Source organism: Monomorium pharaonis, chromosome 6 (assembly GCF_013373865.1).
Source record: "Monomorium pharaonis isolate MP-MQ-018 chromosome 6, ASM1337386v2, whole genome shotgun sequence".
In the NCBI taxonomy this organism is placed as follows: Eukaryota; Metazoa; Arthropoda; class Insecta; order Hymenoptera; family Formicidae; genus Monomorium; species Monomorium pharaonis.
This window is the reverse complement of record NC_050472.1, coordinates 8,840,152-8,862,251: the sequence shown is the minus strand read 5'-3', so window position 1 is coordinate 8,862,251 and position 22,100 is coordinate 8,840,152. Positions and strand designations below refer to the sequence as shown.

At 34.0% G+C, this 22,100-nt stretch overlaps 1 protein-coding gene across 4 annotated transcripts in view; it reads left to right on the top strand.

Annotated features, from left to right (window-relative positions):
• Positions 1 to 22,100, top strand: part of LOC105839462 (neuroligin-4, X-linked) — a 391,763-nt gene that overhangs the window by 119,181 nt on the left and 250,482 nt on the right. For all 4 annotated transcript variants that reach the window (XM_036288012.1, XM_036288014.1, XM_036288013.1 and 1 more), the window contains one exon: positions 27 to 71. The gene's annotated coding sequence lies outside the window, so the exon portion shown is untranslated. The remainder of the gene's footprint in view (positions 1 to 26; positions 72 to 22,100) is intronic.

Sequence of the window (22,100 nt, the reverse complement as noted above, 5' to 3'; positions counted from 1 at the left end):
ATACATTTTCCATATTTTTGTTACAGATTTTCGGATTGGATGGTGGAATATTAGACCGCACGTTTCCTAAGGTAAGGCTTTATAAAATTATACCTGCGAGAACTTGATTTGTAACGCGATTGTATTGAACGAAATCAAGATACATGCGTTACACGGGGTGGGAAAAAAAATGATCGCGATCGCGCGAACGTTCCGAATGGAGGAATGGGAATCGAAAATTTAAGGCCGGCGCGCGGAGCCGCGTCGCGCCGGACGATGCATGGCAATGCAAAGCTCTACTACGTTAAAATTAAACAGTCCGCTAACAGCTTCGGAGCGTTTCCATCAATTTAGGCTGAACCCTTTTTTTCTATTCAAAACGGACGTCGCTGCCGGCTTGGCTCCGCACTCGCGGAAATTTAAATGTACGTCGGCGGATGTGGGTAAATGTATGCCTCCACGTGTACGCGAAGCTTATCCGCGGATTAAGGCTTGAGCCCCCCCCGGAATGGAGAAAAAAAAATCACATCGATCGACTGTTCTCGTTCGACGTCGCTGCTCGTGAATTAAACGACTTCGGCTCGTTCGCGAGCGCAATAAAAAGCGCAGGATAATTAATCACTCGAAAACTCGTGATTTGCAATCGACGAGCGTTCCACAATGATTATTGTAAGGGCATTAATAATAATAGTAATTACGATTTTATGGGCACTTATCGGAATAATATACGCGGTAACCGCTCGCATTCAGCGAGAACATAGATATCCATTGTAAAAATTGAAATACAAATGAAAATATAAAGCCTCTATTACGGAATTTAATAACGTGGAAAATTGCGAGCGCATAGCCATGTAAAATTCGCGGCAAATTCATAATAACGATTTGTTACGCGCATGGCAGAAATTACAGAAGGATTTTGCCCCGATCGGGGGGGGGAGGGAGGGAGAGAGTGTCATTACGTCATTTGTCCGACACATTTATATCGGGGAAAATGTTGAATGAGAGTAAACGCGATTTTCTAAACTCTCACCGAACCGCGCGCCTATCCCCCTTTTTTTTTTTTCGGTATCCCGATGTATGTATTTCATGCGACCGTTGTAAATAACTGCGTCTCGCGACACAAAAAGTTTAGTTTTTTATACAACCCTGGAAAATTGGTCGACATGAAATATCGGTGTTAAATAAATGGAATATTCTATATGTCGTATGACGCGCCGAAATTGGAGATAATAAAATGTTACGGAAGAGAGAGAGAGAGAGAGGGGGAGTGTGTGATGACGCGCCGTTGACGCGAGGATGTTGCCACGTGTAATCAACGCCTGATCAGTCCTGGCTGGCTCTCGGAGTTATGATAACGCGAGTTTCCCGTTAATCCGATCCATAATTGACGGGATAATTGGCGACGCGCGACTGTGACAGAATTCGATTGTCAAGAATGCGCGGGCAATAATTAATTGATAGTGGAATGGATCCTCTCGATGGCGAATTCAATCGCAAGTAATAGAGAGAGCGCGCCCCGGTTCCGACAGTGGGGTCCCAATTAAAGATTGAGAGCACTCTGTCGTGTAGAACGCCGATCGATGGCAACTGTCGCGTAGACGCGGATTGCCACGCGGACAAACGTCACGTTAAAACGACGCGATTTGTCACGATTCTTTCACCGCGCGACGTCGCCGGTCGTCGCGGGATTATTTGCAGAATTTGCGGACGGGGGCGAACTCGTTTAAATCCGATATTACGGCCTCCTGTATGCAGGCAGCCCGGTTGTGCGGTCAGCTGAATCCGCATCATGAAAATATCACGTGGCATCTGAGTCGCATTTGCATAACGCGCCCACTGACACGTTAGTCTCGGGGATCAACAATTATTACATCGTATCGAGCGATTCAGAAAATGAGCGCGCCGTGACATTTCATTGTCCGCCCACGTCGCGATATTGAGGGGGAGTTTCGTCAAAATATCCGATAAAGGGGATCACTTGTTACGTCTGAGAAAATCTCCTTTCCCCTAATAATAAAAGGATCGATTGAGGCAATTCTCGATTGTTAAAAGACATCCTCGTTATTCGTGCCGAAAGGTGGGATATTTAAAATTCCACGGAGGCGTCGAGTTACTCTTAAAACACGAAATTTCCTCTTCCAATTTCCGTCAAAGGGGTCTCGTTTAGCGCGGAGTGTCCGTACTACTTTCCTTCTATTCCTTCTCCGCGTCAAGAGAGAGAGAGAGAGAGAGAAAGGGAGCTGGGAGCGCGTTTGGTTTGAGCCGTCACGTTCGTCGCGGTGACAATTTGTCGGGCGACATTACGTCAGGTCGAGCCACTGAAATTTTTAATTTCTTGCGAGAGACGAGAGTAGCGCGAAGGGACTTGTTCATTTGTTTCGGGACAATTATATCGCGAGAATGAGGCGCTCTGTGGCACAAAAGCGGGGGGGGGGATCATCGCGCATCTCGCCGAGAGACCAAGTGTAGCTAAATGTAGAACAACACGCTCTACTAGATCTTACATTGTGAACTTCATTCCAGTGTGTTGCGGTTTGTTACTTATTAGATTAACTTGTAAAGTATATTTAATCTTAGTGTACAGTTGATCTTTATGATTTGTAAAGATGCTTTTCTCCCTCCGAATTATATTAGCCCTTGGTAAAGTTATTTTCATTTTGCTACCCCCTTTCCCTCTCCTCCTTCTTATAATTTATTTACTGTAAATAATTGTGATTTTTTAACCTGCAATTGGATTCATATCCCATACAACACAAAGCACTCCAACAACAACGTTGCAATCTTGCAGATGCAATATTGCAAAAACATTGTATTATTATGGGTTTGCTAACTTTCAATAGTAATGTCACAGTAATGTTTTAGAAACGTTGCAAAAATATTGTAATGCTGCATTTTCTGATTATTATTATAAGAATTATTATTATTATTGCTATATTACTATTATTATTGTTTTATTATATATATACCTATACTTGCATAACATTTAATGTAAAATTAAATAACATAAAATTTTGTTTTATATAAAAGAACAAATATTCCAAATAAAACATAATTATATTGTTACGTCCGGCAGACTCCACGATTTCCCTTCGTCAGAGGAACAAATAATTTTACAGAAGAAATTCCGTTTCAACGGTCTCCGATAATTTTTATGTGTCTAGGATTAGTCTGTTAGAAACGTAATAACAAACATAGATGGACGAAACGACCAAGTAGATAATTCCGACTCCTTTGAATATTGAGTCAACAAATAATAAATTCTGAAGATAGAAATTCAAAAAACAACCATGGGATCTAAGCAAAGTTTCACGTTTGCTCACAGAAAATGAGCAATAAAGTATCTAAACATAAGCAAAAAATAAATAACCGTTTCCTCCATCTGCAACCCATACCGTAGCGCGTCTAGCACAATAGAAAAAATTATTTATCTCTTAAACCCAAAGGGAAGATAACCTACGCGATAGGTCGGATCCCTTCGATAAAATTGAAAGAATGTGGGAGGAAACAGAGAAACTTTCGACAGATTACTTAACGTATGATTGGGCAAAAAGGAAAAACTATTTCTCCAATAAGAAAACTTAGAATTCACCCACCACACAATCCTGAAAAAGAATCCTACCAATTAGAATATTTGAACCACCTATCTCTGGATCCTCCCCTTGTAAGACTCTATATATATATAATACCAAATCTTGAAGGGAGTCAGTTGTTTTTTTTATACCAGTTAGTAATAGTAGGCAATAGTAGTCAGTAATGAAAGTACCAGTAATAAGAGTTTAGCAGTCAGTAATAGATAGTCAGTAATAGTAATGGAGAGTAAAGTTTTAGAGTTACAGTTTTAGAGTTAGTTAGCTAGTTAGTAATCATGTAGAATCAGTGCGCAAGTAGACTTTAGTGCCGTTCCATCCGGACAAGAAATCTATTCGATTCCGACAAATTTGCTCGAGAACCAACAATGAGTAAGTCCCACAATCATAATTTCTTTGGTTTTTACGTTACTCATGGTAACATCTCCCTTCCATTTTAATTCTTTAAGACACCTTCCTATTATTTATAAATAATTCTCTCTTAGAGTTTTTCGTCCCCCTTCTTTATTCGGTTTGCGGATGCGAGCCCGGCAGCTCGAGAGTCCGACCGGTCGTTCCGGTGCGCGGATTCAGAGACGGTCATTCGAGAGTCCGACCGGCCGTTCCGGTGCGCGGATTCAGAGGCTGTTGCTCGAGAATCCGACCGGACGTTCCGGTGCGCGGATTCAGAGGCTGTTGCTCGAGAGTCCGACCGGGCGTTCCGGTATGCGAATTCCGCCCTTAGTGTTCGAGAGTCCAAACAACAATTCACGGTTTTAATTTTCAAGAGTCTGCACTTTCCTAACCTTCTCTCTCCGAATTACTTAAGATATAATGTAACTCACAAACAAAAAGCTGCCCATTAGTTTTACACTTCCGAAATTTATATTAATAACCTTTGTGTTTTTTTTTATTTTATTAATAACCCTTTGTTAAACTTTTAAAACTTTTGTAAACTCAATCGAAAATCTATTTTTATAACCCTTTGCGTATTTTTAAACATTGTAAACTCTTGCGAAATTTATTTAGAACCATTCTTATAATTTAATCTTTATAAATTCATAGCCAACAAATTATGTTAAATCACGACTTCAGCGCTTATTTGTATTTCTTTATATTTTCATTTTTATTTGTTATTAGAATAAATACTTTTGTTAATTTTATGTGAAACTTTATCATTTATTTTAATTAACAACGACCTCGTCTATCCCGAACAAAGACTGCACCTGGTCTGATCCCGAGTTAAAGCGATTCAATTCGTTGACTCGAAACTTGGACCGACGAACGTACGACTCGAAACGGGTTATAGCGGGCCTATCGGCACGTTGACCTATATTTTTGAGTCATAAAAAGTGCGTTCGACCCGAGGCACATACCCTCCTTAAACTGTGTGCCTACGGGAATTCTACACGTTTTGTTACGTTCTTCCCTGCCTTACCTGTTCTCCCTGAGATATCCTTCCTACCGAATAAAGAGTAAAATCCCATAAGGCTGGACGTAACAGAACAATTAAAATTTTTGGGGGCTCGTCCGGGATCAATAGGTGTTGTCTTTGAGAAGGAATAAGATGAGGTCAATTTTGAAATAATGCTGAAGTCGATAATTTATATAAAATCATTTTAGAAAATTAAATCCAGACAATATCCAACTATATGCTTTCGTTCCTAATAAATAATTCCCTGAATTAATTATTTCCTTTTTTCAGTAGACAAATTTGCATGTGAAAATTGCATCAAACTGAACTCTTATTAATATGTATATTTTTGACAACCTTGAAAGAGTAATGATTCAGTCAGTGCATGAAACTAGATATATTTATGAGCGTAAACAAATTAAAATAATATCGAATTCAAATTTTTTTGCTATATTATAATTCATTGTGATGGCCATTCCTTTATTTAACGGCAAAAAAAAAAAAAAATATATAATCAGCTTTTACCGGAAAAAAGGGGGTAAAATCTATCCCGGCTGTAGAGGTCAAATTTTAATTTACACAATTAGTAGAACAAAAGAATTATAAGTAAAGTGCGTGTTATCCAAGATGAAGATTTCGATAATTTGCCCAATTGACAAAATATTTAGAGCTAAATTTTGGTTTATTTAAAAACTTTTTACAAAGAAAACTAGGTTGCATTTATAAAAAAAAAAAATACATTGTCGTCTTCGTAAATTGAGTAAAAAATAAAAATTACGTAAACAATAAAACTATCGTATAAAATTTCAGAAATGTTCTTTTTCTTAAAATATTAAAACGTCGTGAAATGTTTTATAAAAAAAAAATTTAAAGTTAAAAGTTAAATCAGAAATAAAAAAAAATTTTAGACGCTTGCATAACCATAGCCGATATCTCGTAAATAGAAAGAGAGCTTCGCACAATGGCATATTTACGACCAGGACAGGATGATATTTCAGGTAGAAATCAAAGTATTAACCGGTTATGGGAAAATTGCCAGTTCTGTTATAAGAAGGGGCATTTAGCCTCTAATTGTAGAACACAAATCCAATGTCAAATTTGCAAAATCCACGGGCATGCAGCCGACAAGTGTTACTTCCGCGATGCTCCATCTCAACAACCCGTTAATGTAGTACAAGAAAATTACGTCATTTGCCAGTTATGTTCTAAACCCGGTCACCATGCTAAATTTTGTAAAATTTATAAAACTAATGAACAAAATAAGCCTTACGTAATCTGTCAATGGTGTGATAAACCGGGTCACACGGCTAATAATTGTTGGAAAAAGCAAAATAAACAATATAACATAAATAAAAAATCAAAAATTGCATGCCAAATTTGTTATAACTTTGGGCATATAGCTAAAGATTGTCGATCTAAATTAGAGCAAACCGCAGTATCTGTAGATTCATTATTCTGTCACTATTGTAAAAAACGAGGGCATCTTCTTAAGAATTGTAAACTACGTATCACAAGTAATAATTATATGAATGAGCCGGAAAACTCCGATGGCTTCTTCGAAGTCAGGTATACAATTGGGGACCGAACGAGTTCCACATCCATGGGCGTCACAGAAAATGTTAACCAAAACGCTTGGGAACCCCGACCCGTAATGATAAACCTCGACAAACACAGTCGTCCGCCTACTGTTCAGATAAAAATTTGTGAATCAACTTCTCCTATAACTTTCGCGTTAGATACAGGTTATGAAATAAATCTAATTAAAGAAAATTTTGTGCCCAAAAATAAAACAATCAATTACGACAACATATTAGAATTAAATGGTATTTACGATTATCCAACTTACACTCTAGGAGAAATTAATTTACTTCTTTACGGAAAGGAAATAACTTTTCACATTGTAACTAACGACTTTCCGATCTTACAACCAAGTATATTAGGCAATGATTTTTTTTATCAAACTTCCGCAAGAATAAATTATGCAAAAAGACATTTAGACGTTTTTGGAATTAATCTACCCTTCTTTTCACCTGAAATGATTATAGTAGCACCGCGATTAAAATCACCATTTTACATTAGAGTAGAGAACCCTGAAATAAGAATCGGGGATATACCTAGATTAAAAATAGCGCATGGAATTTATGCGATAGAAACTCTAGCGGAAGTTAGCTCAGGAAAGGCGTATATAGATGTTGTAAGTAACTTGGACGAAGAAATAGAAGTCCAGGTACCAACCCTACGTCTTAGATCTTTCTCAATTGTTGATCAAGAAGTCTCTAATAAAATTTATGAGGAAGAAATAAAAGAAAATATTAACAATAAAGATAAAACGAACAACAATTGTAACGTAAATTTGAAAAACGATGAAGACAAAATTATAAATGAAAATAAAAACATAATAGAAGAAGAGAATAAAACAATAAATAAAGAAATTCAGATGTTAAATAAAAAAGAAGGGATAATTGAAAACAAATCCGAAGACGAAATTGAAATTAAAGAAAAAGATAAACATATACTAATACAAAAAAATAAAAATTTGAAGGAAAAATCTATTCTAGAACAAAAATCAGGCTCCTATGCCTCTCCCGAAGTTCTAGATTCCCGAATTGGAGGGGGAAATTACCAAACCCCTCGTGAATTAAGTAGTGATCCAAAAGTCCTTGGAAATGAGGATTTCCATATCTCTCCTGGATTGCCCAGAGATCCAAGAATTCTTGAGGAGGGAAGTTACCAAACCTCTCTTGAATTGACCAGAGATCCAAAAATCCATGAGGGAGGAGATTTTCAAACATTCCTCGGGCTGCCCAGGGATCCAGAAATCCTTGGAGGGGGAAGTTACCAAACCTCTCCTGTTTTAATTGATGATCCAGAAATCCTTGGAGGGGGAAGTTACCAAACCCCTCGTAAATCAATAAATAATTCTGAAATCTTAAAGGGAAAGGAATATCAAATCCCCCTTAAAAATTATGATACAATAAAGGAAGATCTCCAAAATTCTATAATGTATTCTTCAGTCGATTGCAAGGAGGGAAGCAACCAAACCTCACTATGTAACACGACACGATTTTTCTTAAAGGAGTCAAAAACAAAGAGCTCCTTAGTTTATCTAAAAAAATTAAAATTCACAAGAATCGGAATAAATATAAAAAATAAATATAATAAAAATAACAATTCTCATATTGCTATCGAAGAGCTTATAAGAAGAACTAAGTTTTATAATGCAAGAAAATTATATGATTCCAAGAAGAAAAATAAACCACTTTCAAAAATCCTTGTATCAATGCAAGTCCAATCACAGAAGATAATAGAAAAATTCATGCGGAGAAGAAAATCGAAACATAAAGAAGAAATAAACAGCAATGAAATTAATGACGATAAAATTCTTAACCTTAATGATCCGGAAAATGCAAAATTAATTTCCACGATACTGAAGGACTCCAATGAAAAGGACAAAGGCTACGAAGACTTCAACTTCTCTGATGAAAAAAGGGGAGATTCATTATCTAACGATGTACCTGTTAAGAACTCTAACCAAATGTTATTTACATACGAGGAAATGTATCAACCGCTAAAATTACAAATTAAAGAAAAAATATCAGTCCATGAGTCTTTTAAATCTAACAAAATACAATTTCAAGACCAAAGAAATTATAAATTTATTACTATTTTATACTACATTATTAGTATGATTACTACATTGTTATACATTTATCATTACATTTGTCAACATTTGTCAAAATTATTCAAGAGCTTGAAGAAATATAAATACGAACCTGAGGAAATCGAGAACAGAAATGATCCCCCGGACAAAGGATACCTTACCTACGATGAAGACATAAAAGACAAGAAACAACTAGATTCGCAAGAACAAAAAAATAAAATTGAAGATAGAAATGATCCTCCAGACAAAATAAATGATATCAAGGATGATGGAAGAACACGCGACAAAGACGGAGAACTAAATAATGATAAACAAAACCAAATTTCAAGCAAGTTACGAATAAATCCTCCACTAGTAATATACAACTATTTGAAAATATTACAATCGATATCTACAATTTGTTAATATTATAAAAAATAATATATGCACTTCAACTATATTGACGAGAAATCTTTAGACTCCAGCCTATGGAAATAAAAAAAAAAAAAAAAAATCAATCAAGATTCTTATTCCAAGTTTTCTTACATTGAATAAACCAAAAATTAAATTTAAAAATTATACAGCCTACTCATCAGTAAAAGATAACAAAAGGCAACAAACTGACAATATTTGGAATCCATAAAAAGCTTCTAAAACCATAAAAATATTTTGCAAAATAATAAGTTATATTATCTCACTTTTAAATCACATGCTGCGACATGTATCTCTATCCATTTAATGGATCCTCGAATCACATGCTACGTCATGTAGAAAAATTTATACACTACATCCTTCTTCATCATTTCTAAACAATTATCCCGCCACGCAAAAAGGAACCGAGAAGAATAAATACGAATCCTTAGGAAAAGGGACAATAAATGCAACAATAATCTAAGCTCAAGCATCATGGCGAGAGCGAAGACAAATAATTATTGGCTGGAATCAAGATGAAAGACATCCAGCACATCACCAAGGATAGCAGCATATGAAATATAAATTTATAGTGGATAAGGAATAGATAATTGTAAAATTCTTTAATAATGTCAATTGTTAGTTTTATTCTTATAATACCTTTATTTTCGCGACAAAATAACATATAATTTTAGCCTATAATTGAAAGAATAACAAATAGAATAATAATTACGTAACCAAGATTGAATAATAAAAAACATATATAGATAAAAAAAAAATTAAGAATCTTTAATATTTTTCTAAAATTAAAAATATTCCTAAAATTTGTAAAAGAAAATAATTGTGTTAAAAAATCAATATATTCAAAGGTTTTAACTAAGCTACAAGCTTTAACTCAATATTCAATCTTGTTTATAAGCCTAATAAAATCTTAGTTTGATAAGATTCTATAATCTAAGTAATCGTTATTATTGCGTCAAAACAAAATATTCCGTTTAGAAATTTCGCGTGACAAGTCGAATGAATGATATACAATAATTGTCCACGCTGCAATTGCGTCTTTTCTTCATATATAAACCAAGTTAAATTATAAAACGAAGTAGAAAAATAACCAAGAAATATAATATAACTTAAGCGAATCAGACATTAATGAATATTGGAATTCATATTTAAGATACCTTTTCTCTCTATCAATATTTTCATCGACATTAAAGTTACATATATTAATAATTTTATATCTTCATTGTTTTATACTAAACATTAATTTAAGGTTCAAATTTATATTGCATATTTGAATAAGATATAATGTTACGAAAACTTGTTACATAACATTGTTCCATATTGCCAAAATAAGGCAATTTTAGAATTTAAATGTTACTATAAGACAAATTAATCATAGTGTTTCAGAAGTTTTCCTTTTCTATTAAAAGGAGATATATGAATATAATATAATAAATGCTTAGATAAAAGAATAAATTAAAATAAAATTATTTGAATAATAACAATTTAAATAGATCACCTGAGTGTCAAAAAACAAATCCGGCAAAATGCCGCTTTACTCTTACAAATTTTAAGCGAAGAATGAAACCTCGCTAATTGATTATTTGATCCAATTCCGGCACTTGATGCCGTTCAGATGTGTTGCTCTGTTTGAGAACTCATCTTCTGCAAAATCATAACTACTCTAACCCTGCGCGAAGATATCGGCAGGATGAATTGATTATTTGTCGCCCTCCTGAAATTAATATAAAAGAATTTTATTTGATGCAATATAAAAAGTATAACAGTGGTAAAATTGGCGACACACCTATATCAACAAATGTTGATATGCCTGTGGAATGCGATGCACAGGATCGAGAAACACTCAATTGTCTCTGGACAAAATCCGTTCTTAATGAAAAAAAAAACCAAGGAAAAAGGGAGAATAGAAAAACCTAGTTGACACTCACGTGATTCTAAAATATTTTTAGAAAAAAACAAGAGAAAAAAAACATAACGGTAATAATAATTTTAGAAAAAAAAGGGAAAGCTTCGAAATATATTTAATACAAATTTTTTTTAATTAAAAAAATTTATAAATTAAAAGCGCGTATACATGCGTAAAACAACTTATTAAGTGAATTATAATCATTATCTACTGCGTAAAAATGTGCGTACATACGAATAATCTAATTTAGAAATTAAAATAAAACATACACGTGTAAAGGAAGACGAAAGAGCAAGAAAGGATTTTAAAGATTGCCTTTTCCTTCCTCTTTCTTAAGAGACAAGCGTTGATATAAATAAATACCTAAACGAATAAGGAAAAATAGGATATTAATGCGATACAAAATAAATATAATAATCCATGAAAAAGAGAAATCGTTGCTCAGCCTATTAAATTCTGCAAATGTTGTGTTCATACGCCCCCAACATTTGTCTAAGGCGGGGAGTGTTACGTCCGGCAGACTCCACGATTTCCCTTCGTCAGAGGAACAAATAATTTTACAGAAGAAATTCCGTTTCAACGGTCTCCGATAATTTTTATGTGTCTAGGATTAGTCTGTTAGAAACGTAATAACAAACATAGATGGACGAAACGACCAAGTAGATAATTCCGACTCCTTTGAATATTGAGTCAACAAATAATAAATTCTGAAGATAGAAATTCAAAAAACAACCATGGGATCTAAGCAAAGTTTCACGTTTGCTCACAGAAAATGAGCAATAAAGTATCTAAACATAAGCAAAAAATAAATAACCGTTTCCTCCATCTGCAACCCATACCGTAGCGCGTCTAGCACAATAGAAAAAATTATTTATCTCTTAAACCCAAAGGGAAGATAACCTACGCGATAGGTCGGATCCCTTCGATAAAATTGAAAGAATGTGGGAGGAAACAGAGAAACTTTCGACAGATTACTTAACGTATGATTGGGCAAAAAGGAAAAACTATTTCTCCAATAAGAAAACTTAGAATTCACCCACCACACAATCCTGAAAAAGAATCCTACCAATTAGAATATTTGAACCACCTATCTCTGGATCCTCCCCTTGTAAGACTCTATATATATATAATACCAAATCTTGAAGGGAGTCAGTTGTTTTTTTTATACCAGTTAGTAATAGTAGGCAATAGTAGTCAGTAATGAAAGTACCAGTAATAAGAGTTTAGCAGTCAGTAATAGATAGTCAGTAATAGTAATGGAGAGTAAAGTTTTAGAGTTACAGTTTTAGAGTTAGTTAGCTAGTTAGTAATCATGTAGAATCAGTGCGCAAGTAGACTTTAGTGCCGTTCCATCCGGACAAGAAATCTATTCGATTCCGACAAATTTGCTCGAGAACCAACAATGAGTAAGTCCCACAATCATAATTTCTTTGGTTTTTACGTTACTCATGGTAACATCTCCCTTCCATTTTAATTCTTTAAGACACCTTCCTATTATTTATAAATAATTCTCTCTTAGAGTTTTTCGTCCCCCTTCTTTATTCGGTTTGCGGATGCGAGCCCGGCAGCTCGAGAGTCCGACCGGTCGTTCCGGTGCGCGGATTCAGAGACGGTCATTCGAGAGTCCGACCGGCCGTTCCGGTGCGCGGATTCAGAGGCTGTTGCTCGAGAATCCGACCGGACGTTCCGGTGCGCGGATTCAGAGGCTGTTGCTCGAGAGTCCGACCGGGCGTTCCGGTATGCGAATTCCGCCCTTAGTGTTCGAGAGTCCAAACAACAATTCACGGTTTTAATTTTCAAGAGTCTGCACTTTCCTAACCTTCTCTCTCCGAATTACTTAAGATATAATGTAACTCACAAACAAAAAGCTGCCCATTAGTTTTACACTTCCGAAATTTATATTAATAACCTTTGTGTTTTTTTTTATTTTATTAATAACCCTTTGTTAAACTTTTAAAACTTTTGTAAACTCAATCGAAAATCTATTTTTATAACCCTTTGCGTATTTTTAAACATTGTAAACTCTTGCGAAATTTATTTAGAACCATTCTTATAATTTAATCTTTATAAATTCATAGCCAACAAATTATGTTAAATCACGACTTCAGCGCTTATTTGTATTTCTTTATATTTTCATTTTTATTTGTTATTAGAATAAATACTTTTGTTAATTTTATGTGAAACTTTATCATTTATTTTAATTAACAACGACCTCGTCTATCCCGAACAAAGACTGCACCTGGTCTGATCCCGAGTTAAAGCGATTCAATTCGTTGACTCGAAACTTGGACCGACGAACGTACGACTCGAAACGGGTTATAGCGGGCCTATCGGCACGTTGACCTATATTTTTGAGTCATAAAAAGTGCGTTCGACCCGAGGCACATACCCTCCTTAAACTGTGTGCCTACGGGAATTCTACACGTTTTGTTACGTTCTTCCCTGCCTTACCTGTTCTCCCTGAGATATCCTTCCTACCGAATAAAGAGTAAAATCCCATAAGGCTGGACGTAACAATATATTTTACACACACATATGCACCAAGTCATTAAATACACTGTATATATGTTAAAATTATTATTTTTTATTTTCTAAACATTATTTTTTAATGGCTGTCAAAAAACAATTTTTTTCCTCTCTCTAATAAAATAATTATATTAATACTGTTCATATATTAAATTTGTATTAATCTTTTTTTATTCCTAATAAAATATATATGTGTTTTAATTAAATTAAATTAAATTTGTTTTTATTTATTCAAAACACGAAAAATCAATAATAATTAATAGTAATTTATGTTACATAATATTAAGCAATAATAAGAAAACTTTTTATCTATTATTGCAAATACTTTGCGCTGCAACATTGTTACAATATTATAACGCTAATATTGCTAAAGACGGACATTACGACGTTGTTGTAACATCGATATTGCATCTACATTATGCAACTAATATGCAATATTGCAATGAAATATTTCAGCTTTTCAAAATCTTTCAGTGCTGCATGGGACATGTTTTTAATTAACTTACGACAAGCGTTCGTGAAAACGCATGTGGAAATTTCATTAGCGTTGCGTTATCAGAAGCTACTTACGAAACGACGACGAAATTGTTGCTCGTTGTCACGCCAACACTTTCCTCCGGCTGTGTTATTTCGCTTCGCGTGTCGCCGGTTATATTCACCGTGGGAGCGATACCCGCGCAAGATCTCTCCCGCACCCGCGATTGTCAGGGTCCATTTACATCCTAGACACCGGATCGCGCGAGTGTCGAAGCGCCGCAACGAACGTGCACCGGGAAACCATCGAGTCTCGTGGTGGTAATTCGCTTTCGGCGTCAGTCAGCCTCATACCGCCTGCTTGCCTGGCGGTACGACGCCGTCGCTTGTCGCGAATGCGGAGCGCGCGTTGACTTTGTTGCTGCTGCAATACAGCCCGACTCCCTTTCCGCGTTTCAGTAGTAGTGCCGTGTAAACGGTCAGACGGAGCTGGTTCCCTTGAGAAATCCCCTTTAAGTAGCAGTCTCCGCGTATTACGAAGATATTTTAAATTACCGTCTACGCGGTGACATTTGAATTTTCTACTGATTCCTGGCCACTAATTTCTTTGTAGAAAGTTGAGAAAATATTTGTAATCTGCTTAAACCAGAAATAATGAATATAACGTTAATTCTACGTTTAAAGAAAAATTAAAAATTATTTTTGTTTTAGGGCTGAAAAATTGAAACTATGATATTATTATTTTTTTTTAATCCCACTCTTTTCTAGAGAAATGATTTTAATTACGCGATTTTTATAAATCGAAAAAAAGAATTAAGTAAACTTTTTTGATTTGATAAAAAAACCAGAAGAAGAACTGAATTTAATAAAATTATATCTGCTTCCTTTCACAGAATATAAAAAATTAGAGCAAATAGAAGAGAAATTGATATTAATGCTTCTACATGTTTGTGCAAAAATCATATTAATTAATCATGTTAATTAATATTTTATATTAAAAACTTAACATTTCTACTCGCCAATACATTGTGGGCGTGTATGCATGTATTTAATTAATTCTTAAAATTATAAAATATAATTAGGATATTATTTATAAAAATGTAATAACATTTCACAACAGATTGAAGAAAGAAACAAAATGCAAATGTAGCCCTGCCTTTGAAATAAATTTAAAAAATTAGTTTTTGTTTAAAAAATACAGCGTTTCGTTATAACAATATATATTTAGTCAAAGTAAAGAGAAAATATTGCAAAATATATCCAAATATATGAACGTACACATAATCTCTTCAGTATAAATGTAGACTGTAATCTAGAAAATCTATAATATATGTAAATTACAGATTAACAGTAGAACTCCGATCAATTTATCGAATAATTACTTCCATATAAAAATTTCGAAAAAGATATTGTTTCTTAATTATGTTGAGACGTCAGCACGCTTGGGGCATTAGCAAAATCTCGTGGTATTGTTTAATTTTGTATAACTTGAAATCTATATAGCCAAATAAAATGTCAAATAATAATAAAACATTCAAATATATATAAAAAACAGTTATATCCGTGCGATAATATATCCAAGTTTTAAAAAATCAAACAAATGTGTAATTTAACATTAAAATATATTTTAAAAAGTTTTTAAAATACTCAAAGGTAAAATTGCTCAATGTGTATGAACATACTAACGCTGCGACGAACTACACACATTAAACGAATGATTACGTCAGTAATGATTACATTACTAAACTCTTCACCTATTGAAGGATATTACGAGTGGTCTCATTACATCTACAAAAATCATAATGCCATCTTTTTCTCCTACTTATGTAACCTTAGGTGAAATATAAGTTCAGACAAAATGTTCTATTCGATGTACAGTAACAGACGGCTGGAAATCACCCTGAAAATGCAAGGAATGGTGCATTCAGGATATTTGCTATGCATTTGTTTCGCAACGCGTGAAATATTTCGTAGAAACCACGACTTTGTTTACATGCCCGATGCTCGCTGCCAGGCGCTTGTTGTTCTGGTGCGCAGTATTACAACGCGTTGTGTACGCAAGGTCGCGTGTTACCATTTGTTCGCCAAGTCTCGTATGGGCAGTTGCGATAGTTGTTACGTACGAGTCGTGTGAATATTCCTTGCGATCGTTGAACAACTCGCCAGTTAGCGGATGAATGACAGTTAATAATGCAAAGCTCGTCGACGTGAATGTTTAGAGGGGAAATTACGGGTCTTGTAGGCTTAACTAATGTCCACTCGTTATCTTTGTTATTAGATGACGAATTTTAGTGATCACTTGTTGAATCACTTGTTTAACAGGCTATTGTCATGCAATGGCGCTAATACAACAACGTACAATGTTGTCGACGTTTATTATAAGGGATTTTAATTTTTAAGTATTTCAAAACTTTTAAGATATATTTTGGCATTTAATTACTTCTTCATTTTTTAACTTGGGCATATTACTATGCAAATATATGTATATGCAATTGGAGTTTTTCAGCTATAACTTAAACCAAATGATAATGTGTGAATTTAAATCTAATATCTTATAGTTTATTTATTATGCATATGTACATTTATTAAGGAGCGTTATTATTCATGTACGACTTTCTAGTCAATAGACACGAATTTTTTAAATTATTATTTTATTCATATACAAGGTACATGAATAAATAATTAAAAAATTAATTATTTTTAAGATAAATTAAATAAGTTTTTAATAACCTTTTTTTAAATTAAATTATTTTTTAGATACCAATATGATTTGAATTCTGTAAATGTCATTTAGATTTGACAGTTTAACCTATTCTTAAAAAAAAAAGGGTACTGATTCGTCTTATGTAAATTTACCAAACAAAGATAGTATAAATTCGTAATTCAAGGAACGAGAAGGCAGAATAATATAAATTCATAAATCAAGAAACAAGATTTAAGATTTTCGGAAAAAAAGTTGTGTAGAAGATCTACAAATCAGTACATAAAACACACACACACAGATTGTAAGATCTGTGATTTTACGTACTTTATAATTTTTAAGATTAAATATTAATAATAAATTGTCGGCATCATATATATTGTTTGTAGTCATTAAAAAGTTTGTAATTTCGATTTTTTATTATCTAGTTTTGGGTTTAAATGCTCAGTAATTATTAAAAGAAAAGTTTATACTTTCGGGGAAAAATTGAACAACTCTCACATACGGAGAAAATTTTCTCTTAAAATTTATTATCAAAATTTAATAATTGTGAGATAATGTGTGACCTCGAGAAATTTTACTATACTTTTTAGTAAAATTATACTTTTAGTAAATTTTACTGAAAGTATAGCAAATTTTACTATATTTTTAGTAAATTTTACTAAACAGTGTAGTAAAATTCCTCGAGGTCACACATTATCCCACAATTATCAGATTTTGAGGGTAAATTTTAAGAGAAAATTCTCTCCCTGTATGAACTGTACTAAAATTTCGAAACCTTGAAAGACCTTTTCTAGCATATATGTACGGCAAGCTTATTTCATATTTCACGAGAATCTGTATTGGCACTTAAATAATAATTCCTGTAAGTAAAAGCTAAATCTACAGAACTTCGTTATGTGCATGAACCACCTTAACTATTTTTATTAATGACACGACTGTCGATTATTTCTCTCATCGCTAAATTGAGTTTCTGCTCGGAACTTAAACCTTTTGAAAGAAAACAAATTACCTTGTTTATGGCATATTGTCAATTCTTGAAATTCCGCATTGCAGCCGTGAATGATTGAGCGGAAAATGTTGTGTGAAAAATTGAAAATTACTAGGAGATAGCCTTCAGTTATCAGTCTTTTAAGAAATTTTCCGATATCAGTCGCTTGATCTTGGGGAAAGCTCCTTCAGCTAACTCGATATGTTGTCACGTACGAACGTAATTATCGAACAAACTTAAGTCGTTGTATTAACTTGAGCCGTTCAGGGTTGGAAACTGCTAATGGGAATGTCATTAACATCGCACTCATCGACCCGTAAATTCGTAAAAACTTTTGCAGACGGTAATACGATCGCGAAAGCAAGCACGATGTAATCCGTTTAAAAGCTCCGGCAAAATGTATAACACATCGCTCGCATAAAACTGTTAAATGCTAAAACGTCGCTAAGAGCGCCCGGTGTATCCCGAAATACCAAAAAAAAAAAAAAAGAATACAACGTATCTGTCGATATGGAGCATCTGCGCCGTTATTTAAACAGTCGACGATAACGAGATTCTTAAGGGGATGCTAAAGTGCCCGTCAAACTTGATCGGGCTCGAGTCATTCGTGCTATGTATTTTTTTTATAGGTTAAAAAATTCTTTTCCATAATTAAAGTACACGTATTAATATCAGCTTATAAATTGGACTTTATACCGAGAATACAATTTTTTTCCGACTGCTCTTTTTATCATCCTGCATCAACATTTGCAATTATAAAAAGTTAAAGTAACTAATCTTTTTCTCTAGGCTTTTAATCTTAGTTTAAATTGCATAATATTGTTCGTATACGCTATCTCTAAAGGAATACGGTTTTATTTTGTACATACATATATATCATAAATTTTGCATATTAACTAAATATTGTCATAAAAGTAATTTTTGTTTTTGATATAAATTCAACCGTTTTTCTTCTTCTTTGGATTTTTCTGCGTAATTATGTGAAAGACTTTTGCATTTCTATGAAACGAATTAGAACATCAGTTTATTTAAAAAATGCCGGTAAAAAGACGGCTTTAGGATCTCTTTAATGCAACGCAGACTTTTTTAAATTTCTCACGTCGAACTCGCTGCACAAGTGCAATCCTCCAGCTCTAGCGCGCCCGGTCATCACGAGCATCGATAATAGTCGCTGATAAAACCGCGATTACATGCAGTTTATGCAGGCATTACAGATAATCTCTATACCTCGCGAGAAGGAGCCGACGGAGAGCGGGCCGTTCATCGTCACGCGTAAAACCGCGATGCATCACGCCGAACCGACGGTATATGCATCTCTCGCATCTGCGCACCCTTGTCTTTTTGCTTGGGGCCGTCGTCGTGTGTGTCGCGCGCGAAAAGTTTCGAGCCGCGCGGGTAAACACGAATGAATCATCCGCCGCGCGTCGACGGGCGATGTCCGATGGATCGACGGCGCGCGGGCAGATGCGGCCTGCCCTTTTTCCACGACTTTTCCCCCTCTTTTCGACGTCGCGTCACGCGATGGTCGAGCCGAATAGGGGACGAATTTTCCGACGGATAAGTTGCGCGAAATTTTCGGCGAGAGACTGTTTACCGCCATCGCGAGACGAAATTTTGTTCTCGAACAAAGGGGAACCGTTTAACGAAAGGAGCGCTTTGACGCTTTTCGTTTGCCCGCGCCGACCGACGCGACGGGGGCGACAAAGGTCCTCCCCGAGGTCTGAAAGTGGCGTCGCACTTTCCGCGGCACGTACGTGTCTTAAAACAGCGCTTTTGCTCTTCTACGTAAAGAAACTTTAGATTCAACCGTCAATCCCGCCGGAAATTCCCGGTTCCTTCTTTCGCTCGGTATTTGCAGAACGCGCCGGAACGACGAGCGCGCGCGTTCCGGGTAGGATTTATGGTTGCGACAAATTTGACAGGTACTTCGGAATTCGCGACACGCCGTGCGGAAGTGCCATTAAATCCGAATGACGTCGCCTAACGATAATACGATTAAAAATCGCTCCGGCGCGCGCCGCGCTGCGATTTTAATGCGGGAGAAATGTGTGCAGCGCCCGTGAAAACAAACTAATTCGATTGATAATGCTTAACTCTCATAGTACAATATGAGGTAGAATTATGTATTTTATTGGTTCGATCATGCAAATAAAGAGAAGAATCTAATCTATTACTTTCTATTATTTTCAAGTATCATAAAATAATATTGATTATTATTATTAATATTATCATTATTCAGAGGAGACTATCCTATTAATTTTCTTTTGTTTTATACAATGGAAATTTCTGAGAATGTCGTAATATTCTTGATTATTAATAGATCGAGAAAAATCTTATTTCATTCTTGTGAAAAGAATTTGTAGAATTATGTGGATGTATATATCAGTGGAATTAACTTGCAACTTTTTGTTAAATTTTGCGATTTACGTCTACTTTCCTCTTTTTATTATACGTTACCATTTGTTAGCAATGATTTGCCGAACGTATGTAATTAAGAAATGCGACATTTAATTTCAGGCACAAATAATACGGATAATATTTTCTAGTACTACAAAAGATCTTGTTAAAATCTTTGATACATATATTTTTTAATAGTTCATATTATTAGTAATATATTAATAAATAATTAAACTATTTTTTATTTTTTGTTTTATTAATAATATGTATATTTTTTGCCATTATTTAAACATTTTTGTATTACTTTGTTCACAGTAAATGACAAATTTTAGAATAGTTTGTGTATCGATTTATGACAAAATGTACATGATATATTTTCATAGTTTAATATAGACCTCTACCTATATCTCTACTATTATTTATTTATATATTAAATATGTATAAACTATTTATATATTAAACTATATAATTACAAGATGATAAAAATAATACGATAAACAGGTCAATATATTGAGCCAAGATAAATTTTCCTAATACATTATAATTTATTAAATAAACATTATATAACTATAAACGCGACTAATAACCAACTGTGTTAAAACATGTTAGATTTCGAAACGTTTTGACTATACTTAGTTCTCTTCAGTTATAATAAATTACCAATATGTATGAACTTAAACATGAATGAAATAATGGACACGAAAATATAATTAAACAGTTAAAAATGATGACCATTAAACAACATAAAACAGCGCATGTCATATAAAAATGTGTCATGATAAATAAAAACGTAAACCAATAAATAACACAATTAAATAAATAATAAAATAAAAAATAATAAAATTTTTTTGCAAGTCGGTTTTCATATTAAAATAAATCTAAAAAATCAAAAACGATGGAATACGTGTTATAAATAACATAAACTGATATGCGTATTGTAAAAAAATGTAAACTTGTATATGTTGATCCCAGATTTTAAAACACAATATTAAAACGAGCAACAACACACAGAGTATTCTACAAAGCGTTAAAGACCAGTGTAACGTTCGGTAGTCAGAGGCAGAATGAGCGAAACTTATTTTCCGTTAGTCATTTTCGACAAAATGTCAAATAAACAATAATAAGAATTGTCAAGACACTCCGTGCTCTTCTGTAAATTGATCATTTCTGAAATTAACCTTTTTTGGTATCTTGATTCAGAATCTAATATCTTAACGTTATTCCAATCAAACACGTGGTTATTTTTTTAGCATGTGTTCTGTTACCACGGAGTGTCTCGATAATTCCAATTTAAAATTATTCGCATGTTCTTTAATTCTGGTACTTAAATGTCTCTTTGTCTGTCCTACATATGACGCGTTACAACTTTTACAGCATATTTTGTAGACAATATTATTCATTAGATTTATGTCAGTTGTGTCCTTTTGCACCTTAATAAACATGTTTAATTTGTTGAGGCAACGAAAGTCAACCATGAACAAATCTTTATTAACAAATAAGGCGGTTTCAGATATGTGCCTAATATAAGGTAATACAAAATATTTTTTCTTTATGCGTTGACTTTCAGTTTTAGCCTGATTAGTTTGAGAGTCTGTGAGTTCCACTTAATTATTGAAATGTTTCTTAAGTATGTTATTAATTTCATGAAAAACAAGATCCAATGGATGATAATTTGTAAAATCTCACGTCTGCATGTACGTATGTATGTATTTGTAATTGTAATAAGATATTGGAGATACACAAGGAAGCTCACTTCGTAGATACCTTCAGAAAATCTCTAGTAGCGTAAAGGCCTTATAAGGATTCATTTTACGCATAGGCGAGAGTTATTAGGCTTTCCTCAGATGCATTAATTGTGTGATGCACCGTGTCTAATCTTTCTTAAGGGAATCTGCTCGTCTGCACAGTTTCCTATCGGCGATGTTTCAAATTACAATTAATTATCATATATGTACGTATAATATTAAGTAAAAATTTTAAATATAAGAATATATAAATTGAGGTTTATAAATATTATTCTATATTATTTTATATGTCTCAAGACAATAAGTCAATTTTGTTTTTAATGGAGAAG